We start from the raw sequence: 24340 nt of genomic DNA on the forward strand, positions 1-24340 counted from the left end.
GCTAACAGCCTGCCGGATTCACCTGATTGATGGTTCGATTCGGAGGTTTCGTAAAGACAAGACTGTGGTCGAGACAGCTTACTGTAGTGGGAGGGTTATTGCCTTCTGCATGGGTAGCCGCCTTCATTATTTAATCGAAGCGAACATCGATAAAGCTTGAAGGGCATGCGATCCAAAACGTTAAAGCAAACCTTCGAAGGTCGACCCTCGGTCAGCTCAGTAACCTCGAAGCTGAAAAACAGCAGGAAAAAATACCATAGAGGCTGTATACCGAGTCCCCGACCTCAAGTTGCAGCCATTGGTCGACTAACTCCCTCATAGGTCGACTCACTCAGACTCAGTCAGACTGAGAAGTGAGCGTGAGTGAGTCCTGGTGACGAAAAATTTCGTGAGTGCGAGTCCTAGTGAGTACGGCTCAGGAAACTTTTGGTGAGCACGCATGTGTCCAAAGCGCAAAAGATGTTTAATGAGTGACGCCGATTGAGCTCGACAGTACTTGGTGACCTATGGTTGCAGCGGAAGTAGCAAAAGTAGCGAAAGTAACACCATCCCAATGCCGTGTGAGCAGTGAGCAAGGGTTTTGAAGACAGTGCCTACGAGAGGAGACACGATATCATTGACGGTTGAATGGGAACGACTTGTCAGCGCCACGGTCTTTAGACCTGCGCTGATAGGTTGTTCGCTTGTCGAGGGGCTCATCAATAGAACGACTCGTCAGGCCGGTGAACATGAAAGGAGCTTGAGTGTTATTCTCTATTTTGTATTAAGTGCATTGAATGGAGTGCACAAATGGAGATGCAGTTTTTGTGCTATCAGCTCTTGGCGCCGACTCGTGCTTTGAATCACAATAAACGTAGCTGGCATGGTAAGGGAACGTACTATTACATTGTGTGCTCGAGGTGCGTTGCGAAAAGGGGGGGGGGGGCTACATTAGCGATTGGAAGACCGAGACATCGGTCCTGTCCTCTTCCTCAGTCCCTGTCTTGTAAGCGCTATGGCTTCATTGAACGCAACAAACTAGCTCAAAAGCCTGTTCGCTTGAAGTCTGCCCGGCGGTTGCCTCCCATCACTAACGGGTGCGTGACGCTGATATGACACAAATACTTTTTTCCATATCACAATTTCTGTTTTCAGAGAAAGAGAAAATGAAAACAGTCGAACAATTTTATCAATGCTAAATCTAGGCTTGTCGCTTGCTGTTCATTGCGCTTCAAATAAATGTTACTCATATGATTTAAGGACGCTTCTCCAATTGTGAATCCATTTGCATACCTGTGGAGTCCATGCATCCCCAGCGCAGGCTGTGCGCGCCATGGGGCCCTCCGAACTCGTCGGGCTCGAACGGGGGACGAATAACTCCACGGCCACCGTTGCCTGGCTGATGGCGCTGTGTTCTTCAGCGATAGTCTGAGCCGGGGAGGAGTGGTCAACCGCCTGCATCAGCGTGTGACAACTTGCTTTTGACGACACAAATGCTCCAATAAACCACTCTATTAGGAATACGGCGCAGTCTATGAACACGACCAGTGTCATGTTCTCAATAATATGCATCTGGTGTTTTACGAGCCGAAACCGCGATGTGATTATGAGGCGTGCCGCAGTGGGCTCTGAAAAGTTTTACCAATCGTTGTTCTTTAGCGTTACTGATGCCTCACATTACACGGGCCTCTAGCATTACGCTACTATGAAAATGTGACCACCGTGACCGGGATCAAATCCCAACTATTTCGGGTCAGCAGCCGAGCAACGTAACCACCATGCCACTGCAACGACTAAACAATAAACAAATTGCAAAAAAAAAAACATTGTTGCAGCATCTGTACATTACAAGAAACAGCCAATGTCCGCCATTGTGCATGAGCAGTTTCGTGCAATTGGCCGGCATGCATAGCACCTGGATTACAAAGAATGCTCACATAGAAATTAAAGGCCTATCTCGCGTTCATACTTATTTTCACTCGCACGAGCGGCACGTTTTTGCGCGTTTTCTAGTTTGTTTTCATGTAGAATGGCGGCTTATCCCAGCGTTGCTTGAACACTTCGAGGCTTTTTCCGGCGGTGCTGGCATGTATGCAACCGATCAATTGAAATGGTGTCATTCACAGAAGAATGAATCGCCACAGAATGAGACGACCAAACTGTTTTTGAACTTCACGATGACATGACAGTTGCGATTGGACTAGTGTTGAAACGCCGCGCTGTTACATCTACTGTGCGCGGAAAGAGAAAACTTAACAAATAATGTGAAGCTCCTTTGAACACGCTAGACACATTTTGTTCTACCTAAAACTGTTCTGTAATGTCTTCTTTCGCATTTCCCAGAGACGAATGATCAGTTTCAAGTAAGTAAAACGAGAGAGAGGAAAGGTAGGGATGCTAACCAGTTTGGCACAGCCGATATGCTACCCTGCACAAAGTGGCATACTGGCGTGTTTGATACTTTATTACGATCTTCAGCTTGAAACGCATTTATTTGTGTACTGTATGTACTTTGAGCGCCTATCTATCTATCTATCTATCTATCTATCTATCTATCTATCTATCTATCTATCTATCTATCTATCTATCTATCTATCCACTTAAGTCCAGGTGCTCTCGTGATCACGGCCTTAACTTGGGGTAAACCAAAATTAGTATGGGAGGGCAAAATGGTTTGACGAATACGACTCGCTGGTCATGAAATGAATGATGTCACAATCGCGCCGCGTACATCGTCAAACACTTTCCAAAAAACAATGGCACGTACCTGGCGGCGGGTATGTGCCACTGGTATGTGCCACAGGTGTTCGACAGTTTATATTTGCCATGGAACGGCGAGAACACACATGGGTAATTTCAATTGATGGATATGTGGGGTTTAACGTCCCAAAACGACCATATTATTATGAGAGACGCCGTAGTAGAGGCCCCCGGAAATTCGGACCCCCTGGGGTTCTTTAACGTGCAGCCAAATCTAAGCACATGACCCTACAGCATTTCCGCCTCTACCGAAAATGCAGCCGACACACAGCAGTGATTCGATCCCGTGACCTGCAAAATGGGTAATATTAACACTTGATCGTTAAGAAAAAGTGGTGATAGGCCGCGTTGACAGGACGAATGCAAAGAATAAATGACATTGTCCCGGCAGAAATCGAATCTTGGCATTCTGCGTGGCAATCAAGTATTGTACCTCCGAGCCACGCCGGGTTTCTGAACTATCTTTCAAATAGGCCCTAACGTTCGTGAAACGCCAATTGTGGTTGCAGTGCTGGCTTTCCAAGTTTATAAACATTACATATGTACTGCTACGATGCAGACGTCACGTCGGGTTAACATCAATTGTAGTGAGGTGTCATCCGCTAAAGTTGATTTATGTAACTGCTACCCTGGGCTACGATGCTCACGAGCAGCACTGCATGCTTTATATAAACATACCGCTTTTGGTGTTGCTATAGTATCCACGTTGCTGTTGGTAACGTTACACAACTGTAAACAACTGGTGATTTAAAACATATGCGGCTGTTTAACTACTTATGTGCGTGCATGTTCCCATATATTTCGCGCAACGTCGTTTCACTCAATCATAAACCACAACAGTCACCTTCCCTATGCCTCGTACAGCATCGATTTTCAAGGTACGTGGGATCTGCCAAATTTTTTTCATTTCTCTCAGCAATTAGTACGACTCGTTTTATCTGACTCTTGTTTCAACCACGCTTTATCTGCTCTTTGGCCGACTAGGATGCTTGCAGCTTATGACCCTGTGTCCTTGAGTGGGCCAGCAACCTGAGTTTGTATATTAAGGGAATATTCTCGGTTTCATTGAACAACTTTCGTATGATGCTATGCAGCGCACCACCAGCTTCTCGCGGGTGTGCCGAGGGGCCAGAACAGTGATTTCTTACCTCCGGAGCAGATTTGTTGCCGCCGGCAGCGAGACATACGGGCGGCGTATCCGCTAGGCAACTCGCGGTACGCGAATCGTCAGTGGACGTTGGAAGCTGCAAGGTCTGCAGAAAGAGCGCGTCTTTCAGGCAGGGTTGTTGGCACTTGGGGAAGATTTTACACGCCGCATCCTAAGTTGTTCAATTCATCTCAACATACTACAGCAATGATAGGTTGCTGAAGCAGTGGGTAAGGGAAAGAGACATAATATCCAAAGTTATGGTAAAAGAAAAATGGCAATGGCTATCAGTGATCAGCATTGGTCCAGAAGAGTTGGGCAAATTACGCGTCGTCATCGGCTCTCAAAAATAAAAAGACTAAGACAATGCCTTGACAATACAAATTGGACCAATGCAATGACATTCATGATGATGAAAAAACCTCAGCTCTATGGCACGAATGACAAGTATGAGAATGCCAAACACCAGCGCTGCCTCCCTAGTCATAACATAGAAGTATATCGTATGCACTGCTCGCCCGTCTGGATTGCTGAGTGGTTACGACGCTCGACTTCAAATCGTGGGGACGTGAGTTGGAGTCCCGCCTTGCCAAAAATTTATCTATCTCTCTATCAATCTGTCTACCTGCTCGATCTGCAACCCTTCGTTGTTTTCGCGTCCCACTCCAGAAAACTCTGTGGTGTTCTGGGCATGAAGCAGAACAGAAAGGCGATAAGAAGGATGAAAAAAGCACGTGCCAGCTCATGATTACTTATTTCCTACATACGCTGTTGTGGAATTCGGCGGCGTGTTACATTCTCTATCACACTTGAAAGCGATGGAACGCTCCCTCTTTGTATGTCATTAAAGGTGCCGTGAAATGAAAGTGAAACGGTCCGGATGCAATTTGCCCTGCTTCAATAAGGATCAGACATACTGATTCCGAAATATTTCGGCACAATATTCAGTCTGTAGTTAATGATTCCCATTTGAAATCACAGTTTCTTTTTCTTTGAGGGGGAGAGAAGGGAGCTCACTAGCGGCCATACGTGTGACGTTAGCGAATTAACACAGTATAAGAAAAATTACAGAGACAGTGTGAGCTTTGATTTGGACTCAGTAATAGGTTCAGAGGAACCTAGAAAAGAGGAAGATAACAGAGCAAATTTTGCATTCTGTGTTGTATGCTGTGCAATTGCGCCAGTGATCTGCTTGGTTCCGCTTTCAAGTACATCCGGGCTCTGCCACGTGAGTATTCCCATGCCTTCTCGCCAGTTGCCTTGGCTCGATCGGTGCCGCCAGTGGAACGTCCCATTTTAATTGCGATAGCAATCATATGAACACTCTCCACTGGACCTTGCCACCGGCGTCGTCGTCAATCGGCGTCACCGTGACTCACCATATATATATATATATATATATATATATATATATATATATATATATATATATATATATATATATATATATATATATATATATATATATATATATATATATATATATATTGCGCCAGTGATCTGCTTGGTTCCGCTTTCAAGTACATCCGGGCTCTGCCACGTGAGTATTCCCATGCCTTCTCGCCAGTTGCCTTGGCTCGATCGGTGCCACCAGTGGAACGTCCCATTTTAATTGCGATAGCAATCATATGAACACTCTCCACTGGACCTTGCCACCGGCGTCGTCGTCAGCATCGGCGTCACCGTGACTCACCATATATATATATATATATATATATATATATATATATATATATATATATATATATATATATATATATATATATATATATATATATATATATAGCGGGAGTAATAATTCAATGGGCCAGTTAGTCTTCGTGAAGGTATGGGATATGGCACAACGGGAGCGTTGTCAACAAGGATAAATATATTTATTTCCGAACAGTTTCGGGAGGGGACCTCCCTTCATCAGGGGATGAGTTATACTGACATGACCTTCCTTGCTGCCGCGTCCCTCTCGCCTTGAAGGACGTTTGCGAGAGTGAGAGGGAACTGGAAGAAGGAAAAAAAAGAGAGAAAAAAGACGAAAAAAGAAAGAAAAGAAAGAAAGTAAAAAAAAGTAAAAAACAGGAAGAACCACTGTCAACACTGAAAACGAAGCCAACTGTCCGTCTACATCCACCTACGGTTCATATCACGTGCTGTTCAGTTCTTGGCGTGTGTCGGGCCACCCAAGATTGTCGCCGCGGTGCCGGGAGGGTCCGGGACGGCGTGCCTAAAGAAAGGGGTTTTTCCCCGTAATTGGTCGTTTGGTCGTTCGGCGGGCGGCGGGCGGTGAGTGTAAAGGAAAGGTTTCTCGTTAATGGGTCGGTCGGCTATTTACCTTTAATCTTCGTCCGTTTCCCTTCAACGGTCATGAAGTGGTAGGCGAACGTAAACACTCTGTATGTGCATGTGAAAAAAAAAAAGAAGAGGACAGTGTACACGTACGAGTCAGTCAGAAAAAAGCATGGTCTCCAGCTATCAATCTTTGTCTTTTTTCTCTCTTTTTTTTCCTTCTTCCAGTTCCCTCTCACTCTCGCAAACGTCTTTCAAGGCGAGAGGGACGCGGCAGCAAGGAAGTTCATGTCAGTATAACTCATCCCCTGATGAAGGGAGGTCCCCTCCCGAAACTGTTGGGAAATAAATATATTTATCCTTGTTGACAACGCTCCCGTTGTGCCATATCCTATATATATATATATATATATATATATATATATACGCTCACACGCGCGCCCTTCTCTCGCGATGGGGTGGATCGTACGTTTTGGCTGGCCATCAGCTTTCACTGCAACAGTTCTGTTGTAGTTGCCAGGCGCACAAAGGTCACTGCTATTGTCACACAGTTTCCGTTTGTGAAAAGAGCGCGCTTTTCACAGACAGCGAAGTAACAACAGAGACGCTTATTCGCGTGCATTTGTACCTGTGACTACGTTTAATACGTCATTTGTGCGTGACAAACGCGGGGCACGTATCAATCTGCTTGCCATTCTGCGCGTGACCTTCCAATTTGTTGCTATCACGTTCATTGCTTCGCCTTTGTGGCAAAGCTGATTTTTTTTCCTCGTTGTGTCAGGTTGTGTTTTGCAGCATGTTCTGGGCGGCGTAGTCCTCGCTATGCCAAACGGGTGCGTTGTCACGAAGTGCCGCACCACTTGTCAAAGTGCCAACCTAAAACGCTTGCTTTCACAAGCTGCCCAGCGAGCAACAGCGCAGAGTAGTGTGGTTTCGAGTTATCAACCACGATGGCCTTGAAGGTATGGGTACACAGAGTCTACGCTCGTGGTTGGGAATTCCTCAAGCGGAGGTTCCGCCACGTGGTCTCGATACGAGTGCGTCCAGGACGCAGTCTTCTTCGCCGTCACCGCCGCCGCCGCTGTCTTGCCCTGACGATGGCCGGTTTCGCAGTCGCAGGGGTGCATCGGCGTAGGCTCAAAGTGCGAGAGCCGAATCCGCTCTAGCAGATGGCGCTTTAGTTAGGAAAATTGGCCATCCTACGCTGTGTGTGCATGACTTTACGATGTTGTTGTGTTGATCACGGCACCGCGATCGAAACAGTATGATGCTACGAACCATGGTCAACTAAGGCTCAAAAACATCGCTGCGTTGTCATGTTTTGTCGACGACAGAGACCTTTCACTGTCTGTCTTAAAGTGACGTCAGCTGCACAGTTGACAGGAACGCGTGCTGGGAAACCACTACTGCCCTTTTTTTAGCTAGACACTGCCCTTTTTTTGAGCCTAGACAATGAACGAGTTGAGGTACAGTATTGAATGGACGGCCAAGATTCTGAATACACACGTAGTTAAAAATATTTGGGAAACGTTTCACGAAAACTTTAAGTTGTACGATAGGAGACTACTATTCTCCGGATATGTAACAACGAGCAGTGTGGCAGACACTCCTTAAGACTACCTCGGCGTTATCGATCAACTGAGCCCTGCCGCGGTGGTCTAGTGGCTAAGGTACTCGGCCGCTGACCCGTAGGTCACGGGATCAAATTTCGGCTGCGGCGGCTGCATTTCCGATGGAGGTGGAAATGTTGTAGGCCCGTGTGCTCAGATTTGGGTGCACGTTAAAAAACCCCAGGTGGCCGAAATTTCTGGAGCATTTCACTACAGCGTCTCTCATAATCTTATGGTCGTTTTGGGACGTTGAACCCCACATAACAATCAATATCAATCAACTGAATTGTTCCTTCTCCCCCCTCCCCCCGCCCGGGAACCTTGTGCAAATCACATCAGCCCGCCCTTGACAAAGTGACGACGCCATGTGACGGCAACGTCACGTGACGTTATGGTAAGACATTTATGGCGTCACAACATCAAGTTCGCCTACCACCCACCATTGCTAGAAGGTCACGTGTGTTTCTGTACTGCCATATTCTCCGGCGATGCTTAGTTCTAGGTCTCTCCGCGACAAAACAGTAACGACTTCGACCTCTGTAAATTCTCGCGCTTCGTGTCCTACATAAGCAGTGTATAGTCACTCGCGTTAGCACCGAGCTTACTGTTCTTACGTGAGTGAAATTCTTATAGTCATCATCGGCTTGATTATATCTACTGCAGGGTGAAGTTCCGCTAATCAACCCGATTCTTTGCTTTCTGCTATCACATTATACCTGCAAACTTCTTACTCTCGTCTGCCCACCTAATTTACTGTTTCCCGCTCACTCATTTGCCTTCTCCTGCAATCCAGTCTGTTCCCTTAATGAACACCGGTTATCTTGCATACGCACTACGTGCTAGACGCATGTCCATTTCTTCTTCCCGGTTCCAACTACGAGTATGATATCCTTAATTCTCATTTGTTCCCTGGCCTACAATGCGCTCTTCCTCTCTCTCAAACCTATCTTTTTCCTTTCCATTGCTCATTGCGTCCTCCTCAATTCAAGTTTCACCCTCTTGGTAATCCTCCAGGTTTCTACTACGTAGGTAAGTACTGTTAAGATGCCGCTGTTTATACACCTTCCTCCTGTGGGATAGAGGTGCACTAGAAATAGTGGTTGGGAGGATAGTGCTAGAGCGAAATCAGCGCAATGTTAGTAGACCCTATGCACTACTAGCCAGGCTTTGCTCACCAAATGTGCGTTCGAGCGCAGTGACTCGGGCGTCGTGGCGGCTACCACAACAGCGGCAGGCATGTCCCAGCCCAGCGCCACCGTGTGGCGAACCGACTCCTCGTAGTCCTCCGGATAGCACAGCGAGTTGATGCTGGACGCTGCAGTCACAAGGAAGGGTAACCTGTGTGTGATCTCATTGATAAATATATATACATATACATATATATATATATATATATATGTGTGTGTGTGTGTGTGTGTGTGTGTGTGTGTGTGTGTGTGTGTGTGTGTGTGTGTGTGTGTGTGTGTGTGTGTGTGTGTGTGTGTGTGTGTGTGTGTGTGTGTGTGTGTGTGTGTGTGTGTGTGTGTGTGTGTGTGTGTGTGTGTGTGTGTGTGTGTGTGTGTGTGTGTGTGTGTGTGTGTGTGTGTGTGTGTGTGTGTGTGTGTGTGTGTGTGTGTGTGTGTGTGTGTGTGTGTGTGTGTGTGTGTGTGTGTGTGTGTGTGTGTGTGTGTGTGTGTGTGTGTGTGTGTGTGTGTGTGTGTGTGTGTGTGTGTGTGTGTGTGTGTGTGTGTGTGTGTGTGTGTGTGTGTGTGTGTGTGTGTGTGTGTGTGTGTGTGTGTGTGTGTGTGTGTGTGTGTGTGTGTGTGTGTGTGTGTGTGTGTGTGTGTGTGTGTGTGTGTGTGTGTGTGTGTGTGTGTGTGTGTGTGTGTGTGTGTGTGTGTGTGTGTGTGTGTGTGTGTGTGTGTGTGTGTGTGTGTGTGTGTGTGTGTGTGTGTGTGTGTGTGTGTGTGTGCACGCACACACACATCGGACGCGCTATTTGAGGGTCGTGGGTTCAGTTTCCACCGACAAAAGTGGTCGTTTTTTTCGTACATTTCAATTCGTTATAAGTCCTACAACACAATATTAGCATGGTAAGACTACACTGCCATTCATCTTTCGAGGCTCCAGAGGGCACGCTAATCAAACATTACAGCGCTGCAAATACCTGTTACTCCGCTCGTACTCGACGACGGATTCTAGAACTTTTAACGGCAGTTAGCGAGGCAATAAACTCCATGCAGTCGTTCGATGAACACTTCGGGAAGTGTTGACGCTTGAAATAACGACTAAGGTGCCTTATAATATTGGATTAATCGTCTGCTGGACGCATCCAGCTACGTCAACAAAGAACCAGGCCTCTCGAAAACAATAAATTTTTTTCTTTCGAAGTTAAAACGAGAAATTCACCGGGGCACATGAATGCCGCGGTGAGAGCGCCCCTACCATGGACCTAAGTCAAGGTTTGGTTGCCCTTCTTAAGCTCCGTTTGTGCTTTTAATGCCAGAATTATGAACAAGAGCGTTCGAACGCTCATTTAGCTTAATTGTAAGGGTGGTTTTTCAATATTCCAGAACTGCTCATGTTCAATTTGGCTTGGAAAATCACAGCTCGAACTCGCCTACACTAATTCAAAACGAAGTAGTGCAAACATTGACGAGTGCACCGTGACTGAAAAGGAAGATTGAAACACACGTCTTTCCAAATATTCAGAAACGAATTACTTTCGCTTGCAGAGACGAAAGCGTCGCTGTCCGCCGACCCCTCGGCCACCGGTTCGAGCGGGTCTTCACGACGCGATGTCTGTGACAGCGCCGACAGCTCGCGTGGACGTTCCGGTGACAAGGTCACAGTCTTGCGGCTCTCGAACACGGGGCTTGGCATCGCCGGCTCGCTCGCTTCTGCGAATGTGACCGAGCACACACACACACACAAATATTGCCGCACTTACTTTCAAGTAAACGTCACACGGACTCACGCACCACATCACTTTAGACGAGGAAACATCTAGAGCGAAAGCTTTACTACGTTCTGTCGCCCAAGGTCATTCATCGCGTCGCCATGACCTTGAGCCACTGGAGGGCAAATGTGGCAGGTGGCAGACGTTACGTCACACCACGTGATACTCTGCGGAGTGCAGCTACGCTCGCTCGAAGCCCGTGTTGTCGTTTATCAACAACGACGGAAAGAGGTAGCTTAACTTTAACGAAATGATTTATGCATATGCTTTACAAAACCAAGCCAACCAAATAATTCGCTCGTTGTAACTATAGCCCTTTAAGCGTTAGACCTCTGTGAAGTTTTCCCATAATTTACATTGCGAAAGAAGGCAGAGACTGGACATATATGAGTAGGCATTTTAGAGAAGAAGGCTGAAAGGATATCTCCGTGAACTTCCAATGCAGCTGCAAATTTACTGAGGTGCCACGTGTTTGTCACTGCTAAGAAGATACTAGATTGTTAAAGGGACACTAAAGGCAAATAGAAGTCCACGTTGATTGTTGAAAGAGTGGTCCAGAAACCTTGGTGCTACTTTATTGCCAAAGAATTGGTTATTTTCTAATAAAATCGAGTTTGAATGGTCCGCATCGCGTTAGCACACTTCAAATCACCCTCGTGAAAGCGGTCTTTCTGACATCACTGTTTCCGTGCAACTTTACCCGCCTTTACTATGCGATCGCCAACACCAGTAGCAGTAGAGCAAAGTAGCGAGATGCACAGTAGCATCATCGGTCATTGAGCAATTTTCTGCAATCTCGGAGACCATGGTCGTGCTTGCTTGGTTCAACTGGGCCTGCCAGATGGCACTATGAATCCAGCCCAGCCATCCGAAAACAACTTTTGGACCCCTCGCGCCATTCCCCATAGTAACACCAGGCAGTTCTTTCTTCTATAAATCAAGCCCACACGGAGAAGCAGGATTTTATTAGGTATCTTGACGCACAGAAAATGCTTTTTCTATTGCAGCTAGTTTTATTACTAGTGATTAGTTTAAGTCGGGCGCTCTCAAGTCCTTGCGATCGTTTCGCAAATGTCCCACTCGAGGAGCATGTAGATTGATACATTTAGCTTAATTTCTTGGTAAATAATGTACTGCTGTTGGCAAAATATTGCCGTTTTAAACGTTGTCATACATTAAACTTTCTCTCTGACATAAATTCTTATTTGCCTCTAGTGTCTCTTTATTAAAAACAGAACAATTCATTGGTTGGACTATTCGTGCGCAGCAAATCAGGTAGACTCGGTGGTATCAATTTTTTGTGGGTAAAGTCCTCTTTAGGACTTTTCCTCGTCAATGAAATGAGGATATTCATTGTCGAGGAGCAACATAGGAGACGTTACTGTCTGGCTCCCGCCTTGCTGAACAGATCACCCTGGTCGGCAAGCTTTAACTAGCGAAGAAGGCGCATAAATTTGCACCAAGGGGAAATTACTCCAATGACTCACTTCGCTCAATAAATGTGTTCGCTCTCTCTCTTCCTTAAAAAACGAAGAATGATTACTTCGCTCCACTGTGTCTCACCGTGGGATAGGAATGATTATGTTGGTAACAAAGGAGACATAAATTAAAAGCCCTCCTACTGCATCTTGCGTAATTGCTTTTTAGTCAAGCATGACTGTGACGCCGACCTGATCAAATAATGATAAATGAGAAAAAGCACCATAAATATTAAGGCTCGTTATTCAGCATTCAGTGCTACGTAATAAATATATCTGGTCAGAATTGCACAAGAGAGAGAGTCCATCGTCGTGTGCGTTTACACTTGCAGTGGTATAACTTCCCAAGATGTGTATATATATTCATTATAAGAACGTCGTTAATTTGACCAGTTAACGTAAGTTCCGTATGTATTTTCTCCTATTTGGTCTTTTTTTCAAACGAAGCGTGCTAAAATCCGTGCCTGTACGCACATTTAACTAGTACGAGTCACAAAAGGCCCAGAACCTTACCGCACAGGTCTTCTGCGGGTGCGCGAGCCGCCAGCGACACTGCAGGACGAGTGATCTGCGTGCCAGGCTTCGTGTCCGATAGCGGCGCCGTCCTGGTGGGGTCGTCAGTCCTCTCACTGTCTTCGGGCACTTTCAACTACACCAAACGCATCAAGTATATAAAAATGTGGTGAGAATGCAACTAAGATTCGCGACGACAATGCGTTTTCTACATACTAATTCGGAGCTTGGCATTCTACGCATTTTTCGATACTATAATTGTGTGCCTGTACCTCCGCCTGGACGAGTGAGTGTAGCACCTGTTGGATTGCTAGCTATTACCTGTCCTTACCTGACTTAGCAAAATTGTATTGCTTGATGAAATGATATAGAGCGAGAAAGTGTGCATACTTAGCAAAAATATATGTTGCGTTTTTGTTTTGTTTTTCTGGAAGAGCCAAGCACACCTTAACTAAAACTGAGAAAAAAATAGCTTTTCTGTGATCTTCAGTATGGTCGTACCCACTCGAATAATTCTTTGCCAGTGTTCCCGTACCAACAAAACACCTCAAATCAATATTGCGTCTAACATTAGCCCAGTATCGTAGCTATGCAGGAGCAAAATTTGAATTGGGATGTTGTAGATTGGAACATTTCATTTGGGCTTGAGTTGGCTCGCAAAAGCATTTTAAGTAGCTTCCAATGAACACTATAAGAATATATTGCGACAAGATTAATGCCATCCTTGTGTCTCGGTCGGTTCCGTCCCGTGTTGCATGAGCGTATTCGCACGACTATAGGCTTCTCGAGCGAGAGTGCTCCTTCCAAGCAACAGGTGCACCATTCTGGTCTGTCGTGCGCATTGCGTTGTTAATCAAATGTAATAAACGCCTTAAAACAATGCTTCAGCTCTCGTTCTTCTTCTTAGCTCGCTTTGTGCAGCGCCGTTTCTGATCACTTTTTTCTTCAAGGAATGATGGATAGGTTCGTATTATAAGGCAGCAGAAAGTAGTTCTTTCCCTTGCCTTATATTTCAAATTTACCTTCTTGAAGCGAAAGAAGAATATGATACTGAATAACAGAACTCGAAAAGCAACACTAACAGGAAGAGTGGTGTATACGAAAATTGGCCTTTACTCTTTCTGTTCGATTTTTAAACATCATGCCCTTTGTGCTAAATTAGCGTGAACTCATCAAGGATAGAAATATCAATGCGATACCGACTCCAGTTTATCACGTCGCCACTAGAACCAAGCAAACCTGCCAAGCAGGTCTGGCCCTTGAAAGCGTGCTTCGGTAACGTGTGTGGCCGAGGGTACGAACCATCGTCTCACCGGCTATAGTGGATCCCAGCCTATAGAGAACGCTGGGGCTGACGGGTACGCTTACAAATTTGATTCTCATGAACAATTGCGATCCACCACCTGGCCAGGACCTTGTACTTCACTTTGGGCCACATGTTTTTTGGCTATTAAGTGCTGGAAGGTCATAATATCATATGCATCTGCGTGACTTTTTATTTAATTAATTATTTATTTATTTTATTTATTTACTCAAGACAAAACTCCGGAAAAGCACATATGAAATGAAATATTCACTTCTTAGAGTCGTTACTTATACTCAAACTAAATAAAACCACGTGATAACTACACAAGGAGGTCATAAATTGCTATTAAAAATAACAGTTACAAAGTTGCCAGCCTGACTGTATGTGGTTCTTATAGGAAATATATATGACGGTCAACAACGTATACATATATATGCTCGACGGGGAATAAGAGTTTCTACGAGAGCGTATCCAATTTCCGGCATGAAATCTTTTTTTGTTTCTTTTTTCGCACAGCAGTAGATCGGAATGGCCTCCCCCATGACATTGCAACCATCCCGTGTCCATCATATTTTGCGGACAACATAACTGCACATAGTTCGTCGTAAAGATCACTCCCTGTAACCTACTTTGTTATCACACCCTTTATCTAATACCCCCAACCGGGGACTTTAAGGTAATAAAGTGAATAATGAAGTGAAGTTAAGAACACTCCATGTGCCTTCACGAGACAAAACGCCGGCGTCGCTCTCCGACAAACGGCACATGAATTCCGTGATGCCCCGTCGAGTGCGTTCCTCCACAAAGCTGGACAGGACATGTGGAATGCTTGCGAGTGCATTTTGTGTAGTGGATAAGTGTCCCAGACGCACCGCTGCAACTTGGATTGATTTCTGCGTGAGCCAGCCGCTGCGCCTTCCAGGGCCTTCTTCGCGCAACATGCTGGAACTAAAAGCTGCTTGTGCTTATATACCTCGTGTGTTCAATTAAATAATGAGACATTCAAATTCCCTCCCTCTCTCTCTCTCTCTCTCTCTCTATATATATATATATATATATATATATATATATATATATATATCGTACGCACTTAGGTGTGGTACTAAGGATTGCTTTGCTTTAGAAACATGAAAGCGCCAAGTGCTTCGTAAGGTGTTCAATCAAACTTCGCCATTATTCTTCGTATTCACCAGGTGTTCAAGACAAAGCATTTATTCCCATTTGGTGAACAAGCGATACCCCAAGTCCAGCTTTGAATGTGCTGCTCAACGTGTCACAATCTTAAAAGCAAGTGAACGTCCACAAAAAGAGAAGGAAAAACACACAGAAGGGTAGACTTTCGCCCAATTATCCACATTTGTGACATGTTCACTTGTGAATACTCACTCGCACCTTAGCAATATTTGGTGGTGTCACATTTTAATTGTGGATGCAACGTTAGGATGATCGAAGCAGTTGTGGGTGGTGTAAAAGATGACAGTGTATCTACATTGGCATTTCATAATTTTGGTGTAACAAGCACTAAGTGCCATTTTTAATGCGAAATTGTTTTATGCCAGGGTCCTTCATGGCTCCGTGGCATGTTTCCGTCACAGATACGACGTTGTAAAATGTTTACTAACATGATTACAAAGAAAAAAAACAGAAGGAAAAGCTGCGCAGCGGGGCGTCGAACCAGCAACCTCGCGCTCCTCAGCGCGCGACTCTAATGGCAATACCACGAAGTGACCCTTCTCCATTCACCATGTGCCGAAATTCGTAATTTTAAAACACCAATGTCACCATCTAGCCCCCGTCATATAGCAGCATTCGCCTTTATCTTCCAATACCAGCATTCACCATTATCTTCCAGCACCTATCGTATGGCAACATGCGTCAATGTCCTCCAACGTCCTGTTCACGTCTACATGCACCGATATGGCGCATCTGATGCCGTGGATTATGCCACGTGCATAATGCCGGCCTCCTGTGCTATGCGCTCGACGAGGAGATGCAGGTATCTTGCTGCTCGCTTTCTGAGCTGAGCCAGTCAGTTGCGCGACCACTGTTGTAAATATATTTTGCAAATGGTCAACTGAGCAAGCGACTCGTCCTTCACATAACAATATTACTGTAATCCACAAGACGATGGAAGATGAACTGCGTATGAGGAGCATTTTTCAATAGGTATGTGAGGCAAAACATCCATGCGAGCGCTAACGACCACTATCATTGTCGTCATCGTTTTCGCCATCGTTACTGCCATCATCATTAGCATGTACGGTCAAGTGATATAATGAAAGACGAAGAGACAAGACGACATAAATAAGACTTTGTACAATAAGTCTCTTTATCTATCATACAATATAACGCACTTGAATGGAAAAGAACGATCGCAAACAAAACCAAGCCAACAAGTGAAGGCATTCGTCGTCAAAGTCGTCTTACCCATCGATAAGGAACCTCTATAACTTTTTTCTGTTGTTTTGTTGTGTTCTTATAGGAAAGCTTCACAAACTGTGGCCTCCATTAGCCAACGCTTATGCGAGTAAATAGTGTAGGCTTCCAACAGTACAGCAGACTACAGACAAGTAGATACACTAACTCCTCCGGAGCATATATCGTGATCATCAAAATTCTTGTTTGGTAATTCATGCCCAACATTACAGCTTGAAGGCCTCGGCTGTGAAAATTAATTTTGTATGCTGACCGACAAATAGTTCTGAGAAACGCAGATCTCCTACAATTGAAGACGCTTAGCATTAAAGCCTTATTAATGTGTCGCTGATCCAGACCATCGCTTAGTGCTTGTCCTTATTGAACCACAGGTTGTAAGAATAAGCGGCATGTTATCTCTTCGCTCACCTCGGTCCGTTGACAGCGCCTGTGTCGCAGCCGGAGCATGGACTTCAGGCGCAGCCGTTCCTTGAGCTCGCGCATGAACGAATCGTCCACGCTGGAAGCAGTCCTGCTCCTACGCCGTGAAGCCTCCCCATCCATCAACGCTCCGCAGTCGCTGAGAATGAATGAATGAGTGAATGAATGAATGAATGAACTACGTGGTCCAGAAAGACATAAATAGCTACTATATACGGTGTCGGACAAGAAGACATGGTCACTGAGACGATACTCGATATATGTTTAGGAGTATTAAAATCGAATCACAATGAACTCTGCCATAAGCACCCACGGCAAACATTGTATCAGTTAATTGTTCACAGATCAAACTGCACCGATCGAAAACGCTCACGGTGTCTGAGAGAACAAACGGCTGACCACTTCAACCGGTAGAATCTTGGTCTATATGTGCAATCAACTTTCCACTAGTGTTAAAGGAACACTAAAGGCAACTATTAAGACGACGTTGATTGTTGAAATAGCGGTCCAGAAACTTCGTAATGCCACTTGTGTGCCAAGTAAATGCTTATTTCAAAATAAAATAACGTTTTAATGGCCCGTACCAGGTTAGCGCACTTCAAATTACCGCCTCAAGAAGCGGACTGACTCACGTCACTGTTGCTGTGCACAACGTTGCCTGGCTTTACTGTGTGGTCACCGACACTAGTACACTGAACAAAAGCAGAGGGAGCCACAGAAGCCACAACGACCATTGATCAATTTCCAGTCATCGGCTCAGAGATGGCAAATGTGTTTTGGTTTAACTGCGCCCCGTTAGATGGCGCGACCTGTCCAGTCAAACTACGCAAAAAATGAATTTTTGAACCACTCGTGCCATTACTCATAGTAACGCCCGGTGGTTATTTTTTCCATTAATGAAATAGAAACGAACAAGTAGCATTTTATTGCGTCTCTTGATGCACGGAAAGTTCTTTATTTAGTGCCGCTAGATCAATTTACTAGTGATTATTTGTAGGCGGCTCGTCTGACGTCATCGGTATCATTTTGAGAATGTCCTACTGCGGTACATGTATTCTTGTACATTTACCTTAATTTCTCGGAAAATATGGCCCTGTAGTTGATAATATTGTCCTTTTAGATGTTGTCATACTTTGAGCTTTCACCCTGACGTAAATTATTATTTGACTTTAGCGTCCCTTTAAGCGTTGTTTTAAGCAACGGCCAGGGGGCTACTTTGATTTTCGTTACGTACAAGGTGTGCCATATTTATCGGAGTCAGATAGTCCTCAGATGAGTTTAATAGTATGAATTGAATTTCAAACAAACAGGAAACGATAGGAGAGCTTTTGGCGAGTTTTAATATGGGCAGCTTACCGTTAATTGTAGTAAAGGAACATGTGCAATCGATACGTTTTACCAGCACCACGCTACATGCAAGTGTCAGTTCCAAGGTAGCAGAAGTTTAGAACACCATGGTTTAGGAGCAGCTCAAAACAGACACCACCAGTGGGCGAACGAGTGCAAAGCAGGAAAGTGGTATTTATTCGCGAAATACGCAAATGGGATTGTAGTTGGCAATTGTCGACAATCAAGTTTGAGGGGTAGTTGGATAGGTATTTTATGCACACATATATATGACAGATAACCGGCAGTGCACTTTACTTCCAGCTGCGATTCAAAATTAAGGGAAATTTAAATGCAGATTGTCAGTGTGTATGGTGATCTGAAGAAATTCGTCGACGCACGATATGTGCGTAGGATGCCGCTAGGAAAGTGCCTTATACGTGTACCATTCACGTGACTTAAACAAAGCCATTTTGATGTGAGATTCTGAGCTCCCGCTGTACTTCTGGCGACGGACAGATAGGGATAAAACGCAGCTTATCAACCGTGTTGACTGTTCTCGGCCGCGTTGAGGACGTACGTCCTTGCATGGCGCCTATACTCTACTGTACTCATAACTTAGGCTGACGACGGTAGCAATGGTGATGTGACACCACTGAACGCTCACCGTATTGAGACGCTCACGCCATCACTGGCACGTCCAGCCAACCAGGGAGGGACGGCGAACAAAGAACCCTCGACGCATGTGTAGGACGCCTGCAGGTCGGTGGGGCTCGCCGGACACACTGATGCCGTGCTCGGTCTATCCGGTGTCGTCGATATTCTGTAACATCCGAGTAACTTTATTATACTCTTGGCTGATTGATTATTTGCGTATGACATTTATCACGAAATACTGAGAACGATTGAACGAGGTCCGCCTTTTTAACTTCCTTCTGAGTGCTGTATAAATGGAGATCTTTTTTCACACACCACTTTATCGCTCTCCTTACACTATCCCCGCAGCTTACTTGGGGAAAAAAACAGGTGGCGACCAATTTCTCGTACTTTTCACGCTTCTTTTTTTCGGTGCAGTGAAGACAGAAATGGCCTTTCACACGATATCGTCCAGATCACAAGCCAACCAAGCTCTATACGTATTATATCCCATGTAGTTAACTGAAACTTGCTTTTGAGGTAGTTGGTGCATGCTTCGAGAAATTGCAAGACTCTATCCAGCAAGGAAAACAAGTTATCGGAAATGGCGTCAAATCGAGTATAACTTGACATTCATCATTGTGACAGCCACATTCATTGTGTGGTACCACCCGTAACGTAATACCTTCTCGGGAGTCATTAAGCAAAATAAAAACTAAAATTGAAATGACACGACAAGCGAGGCGCACTGACCTATGACAGCTTGCCGCCGAATGCGACGAAAGCACCGACGGCGGCGACTGGGCCGACTTATGCGAGTGCAGTGACCGCATCGAATGGACCGACCGACCACTACTTGTGGCCGTGGCGCTGGCGGCTCGCGGCGACGAGGGCTGCTCGACCGGAGTCCAATCACCAGCTGGCGACTGCCGGTCTTCCTCCGACATTCGTTGTGCCACGTCTGGTAGATATAAAATAATTCGTGAATGGTTTTTAGGGCGCAGTACTTAAGGCCCTTGGCTCGGCTTGTGGTCGATCCACAGTTCTCATCTGGTGTGACGACGTACTCAATCAAGCGCTCAATGTAGTTCTAGAACAATGCTAGGAATGCTCCAAAAATGAACTAACGAGGTCTATATTAACATAATTACCCCCATTAACAAAAAAATATTTGCAAAAGTTGGAGGAACACTAAAGAGAAAATATGACTTCGTTTATGATGACAAACTTCCCATCTGAGAACTCTGATGCCGTATGTTTCACTATCATAAACTCATCATCAGAGAAACTAATATCAAACTTGAAGTTCGATATTGAAATTTCGCGCCAATATCCACACACGTGACGTCAGGAATTTCGAAATGTATTCTTGGTATTTTCTTGCCATTGGCTGATTGAAATTTTTCGCAACTTCGTATGCTAGATCTATAGCACCAACAGATGACAATGTACTTCATTTGTATCGATTGGAAGCTACGTACGATCCAGTAGATGCCTTCGAAATTTATGACGTAACGGTGTTTGGTGCGGTAATGTCAAGGTGGCATCGCCACCCACATTTTCCTTTCACGCGTTTCGTCATTTACCAATTGTCGTGTCGTGGTAAGACTGGTGTTTTCGGGATCGTAAACTTGTACTTAATAAGTAATAAAAAATCGTTTTGCTCCTTAGCGCCTCTTTAACTGAAAATTGTAAGAAATGCTTCGGAAACATGCCGTCGACTTCTGCGCCGCGCAAAAGATGGCGCCGCGGCCTGACAAAGCGCGCAATTTCGTGCACTTCGCCGGCGCTTGCTCCCTACTTCAGAAGGGGAAAACGACCTCACGAAAGTCGCTGCAGACGACACGTATTACAAATGCCATAACAAGCAGGCAATCGATGCAGTGCATCAAAGAGTAGTGCGCGCGTGGCACACCGAGTTCACGAATCTCCCCAAGAAGATTCTGGTCGTGCCGGAGGAACGGTAGACGTTTACCTCCACAGACAGAGAATGCCACGAATGAATAGCTCACAAGATTCGGACCAAACCGTTTACCTCCAAAATGAACGTCATTGACGGTTTGGTAAATGACACAGAAGAAAATCTATGAATCGGAATTGCTGGGGGCCCGTGCAAAAAACTTTACCAGGTTTCACAGTAGTGCAGCTGCATAGTTTTCTTTTCTCTTTATCAGACCAATGGGTCAGACGAAGATACGGACGTACCACTGCAATTAAGAGCTCCAGCAAAATTATCTGCTTGTTGCTGTGTCTGAAGATGAAAAGTAATATTTTTTTCCCAGCTGTTGATCGTAGTCTTTCTTCTCAGAGCTAAGCGATTATTTTATTCTGTTGTAATTGCTGACGTTTTATTTTTTTTGTCTTCGGATAAACACTTTGTGAAGCGTGGATTACAGAGTCAGTTAACGTGCCTTTGAGAAAGAAAAAACGCGCGAATCGAATAGAATATGATGTTGCAGTTACTCATAGAATGGCGTGTTTCTACACGAGGTCGGAAACACATCAACATGTTCACAAGATCATCTACTCCCAGCGCGCTCAAGCACACATACATGTATCCAGCCGCTTTCTTGAGAGCGTAATTGCCAAGTGAAGTAGCATAAAACGTTTGAGCCAATCACGAATTCCCCTAGTGAATGTAGTATCTTTCTTTTTTTTTTCAGGAACTTTCACAACTCCCGACCGAATCAAAATACCCACAAAAATACGCTCAATCATCCCTAATTACGTCGACTTTCCTTGAAACTAGTTGGGTATAGATGTCGTAATTAAAGATAAATTCATCCTATACATAGCGGTCTTTGTGAATGTTACAATGGCTTACTGGCGATGTCGTGGGGTCTTGGAAACATTCTTGGCGTCATTGCGTAACAATTTAGAGACTTCTTCACATACAAACCATAGTATCATATTGTCGTCGGCTTTCGATATTAAACAGTTGTAGCCGGTCTGAAATGTTTAACTATATACGACGGTTTTGTCAGCCATACGTTCATGAGTATTTAGTCGAAGACGCTTGAAACCATATTTTATGTCTAGAAGTGTAACACCTGTGTTGTTCGGCTGTCTAAAGCCAATCTACTAATGCGCTGTATCAGCGCACAGCTGAGACGGGACGAGGCACATGTAAGAAAGACATTTAATTAAACTTAAGGCTGGCGCTATGCTCACCAAGCGTAAACCTGACAGGCAGATTGATTCAACACGCCAAATATTCGGCGTAGCGCCTTCATGGAGCTCGGGCTTTGCAACGTGGATTTTTATCTGCAAGGTACCACGTATTGCTGTAACTGGTCACCGAAGGACATGCACCACACAACAAATGCAGCATCTGCCACAGCCGCAGGTGGAGAACGGTCATCCCTGTTGCCGAGTAAGCAGGGCAGAGTCACCGGTGTCGAGAAGCTATCAGCAATGAGCATTGCTCTTGCAGCTACAAATTCACTGCAGACTCCTCAGCGTATGGTATCGAGATCATATGCGAAAAAAAAAAAAACGGCGACTTCCTTTCGTCCGTTGTCGGCAAGCAAGAGCTGCCTCCTCATATTCCGGGCGTGTCACGCTCAGCACCACTGTGGCACTCACGTGCTCTCGGTGACAATCTTTCAACAACTCAGTGTTTTCACCCGTTGTGGTCCACACTCGCTATCAGGCAGACCATGATTGCGTCCTTTGAACGAGTTGTCTCCCAATTTCATCCATATTTGAGGATGTCGCTAGGCAATGGTCTTCGAGGTCACACCAATCGGTATTGTCGGTCATGAGTGCAAATGTGGCCGCGGCGATCACATTTTAATGGGGGGCAAAATGCACGATGCCCGTGTGTTAACATATATATGTGCACATTAAAGAAAATAAGTTGGTCGAAATTTTCGAAGTCCTCCACAACGGTGTCTCTCCTAATAGTTTCTTGGTTTTGGGACGTAATCTGACATATGCCCCATCGGTGGTGATAATGACTGCATCAGCCCCATTAGTAAGCCATTCGCACAAAGCGACAGCGGAAGCTGTCAGCCTGCTTGGCCACCAGCCGCCGAAGAGTGCGCAGGCCCCGCGTCGCCGTGTTCCCTTCATAAAAATTGACACTGAACACTTAGTGATAAACAGTTAATTTCGTTCAGAAAATCCTTTTTTTTAACAGTATACAGGTATACTGCATCTATAGTCGAAGTGTCCCGCTATTCAGACAAAATATAAGTCCATCCTTAAAGCAATGTAATATAATGAATTGTCTCTGGCGTTTAGCTCTAACTGTCGAAAATGATGTCAGAAACAGGCGCATATATAGACAAGAGTTCGACGATAGTTCGTCTGGTCCAGTATCATGACGAGGTCACTGACCAAGTCATGGTAAAAAAAAAAAACTCAGACGTTTCGATACCCATACGGGTTCCTTGTTCACACTCTCAAAGACACCGGTCTGATTTATCGTTTGTTATGTGAAACTGTTACGCGTTGGCCCAGTCAGTGACCTTTTTTTTTTCTCCTCTATAACTTTCCTTCCCCGCCTCCCCTTCTCCGGTGCAGGGTAACCTACCGGGGCTCAGCCCTGGTTAACCTCCCCGCCTTTTTCCTTATTATTCAGTCACTGCATCTACGTCGTCAGGCACTTATTTTAATTCTGCGCGACATAAACAACAATAAAGTTGTGCCGTATCAAGAACACCTAATCATCAGAAACATCTATGGTATGTACATGTCAACACAAGTATAAATGTCAAAAGGGCTTATACGATACTGATTCGACGTATTTCAACCGCCCCCCCCCCCCCTCGTCTATGGTTATTACTCGAATGTTGCTTCTCTTCGAAGGTTTTTATCTACAATTTTAGGAATGATGATTACACGTCTTTGCGTCCAATGCTTACCTATATTTAATTCACAATTTCTTTGCTTCTTGTAGCACACCCTCCTTTGTAATCTCACTAAATTTGGACAACACGAATGCCACGCTGAGTAACGAAGTAGATTGCAGTTTATTTAGCAGTGAACGAAAAGAAAAACTCTAATCCAAACTACGCCGTGCTGATATTGTCGGCACCCTGACTGTTCGCAGTTATACACTGCCAGTGCTCTTATTTAGAACAATGCTGTGCACTCCCAAACGCCTCAAACGGCTTTGGTGGATGGGTGGCGCGTGTGCGAATGGCGGTGTCCTTACAAGCGGCGACGGTCACGCGGCCCTGCTGAAGTGCGTCTCCGCTGCTGGCACAACGGGGTGACGCCATGCTGCCGGTAGACGCTGCGCCACTCTTCGGTGTAGCTCCCGTCGGAGAAGGGCTGCCGAGGGTGTGCTCACTGCTGCCACTATGGTGCTCTTCGGGTTGAGACTGCAAGCATGGTGCGGAGCATTTCAGTAAAAAGAAGAAAGGAGGACGCAAAAGATCACGGATGCAGCGTTGGCGGTAAGGCGTTTCAAGTAACGGCGTTACCGGTAACACGTACATTATTTTTTTCTTCAGTAACATAGTAACGTAAGCGTTAATGGTGAGTTTTCGAATAACGTTTGCA

Source organism: Rhipicephalus microplus, chromosome 6 (genome assembly GCF_043290135.1).
Source record: "Rhipicephalus microplus isolate Deutch F79 chromosome 6, USDA_Rmic, whole genome shotgun sequence".
Taxonomy (NCBI): Eukaryota; Metazoa; Arthropoda; class Arachnida; order Ixodida; family Ixodidae; genus Rhipicephalus; species Rhipicephalus microplus.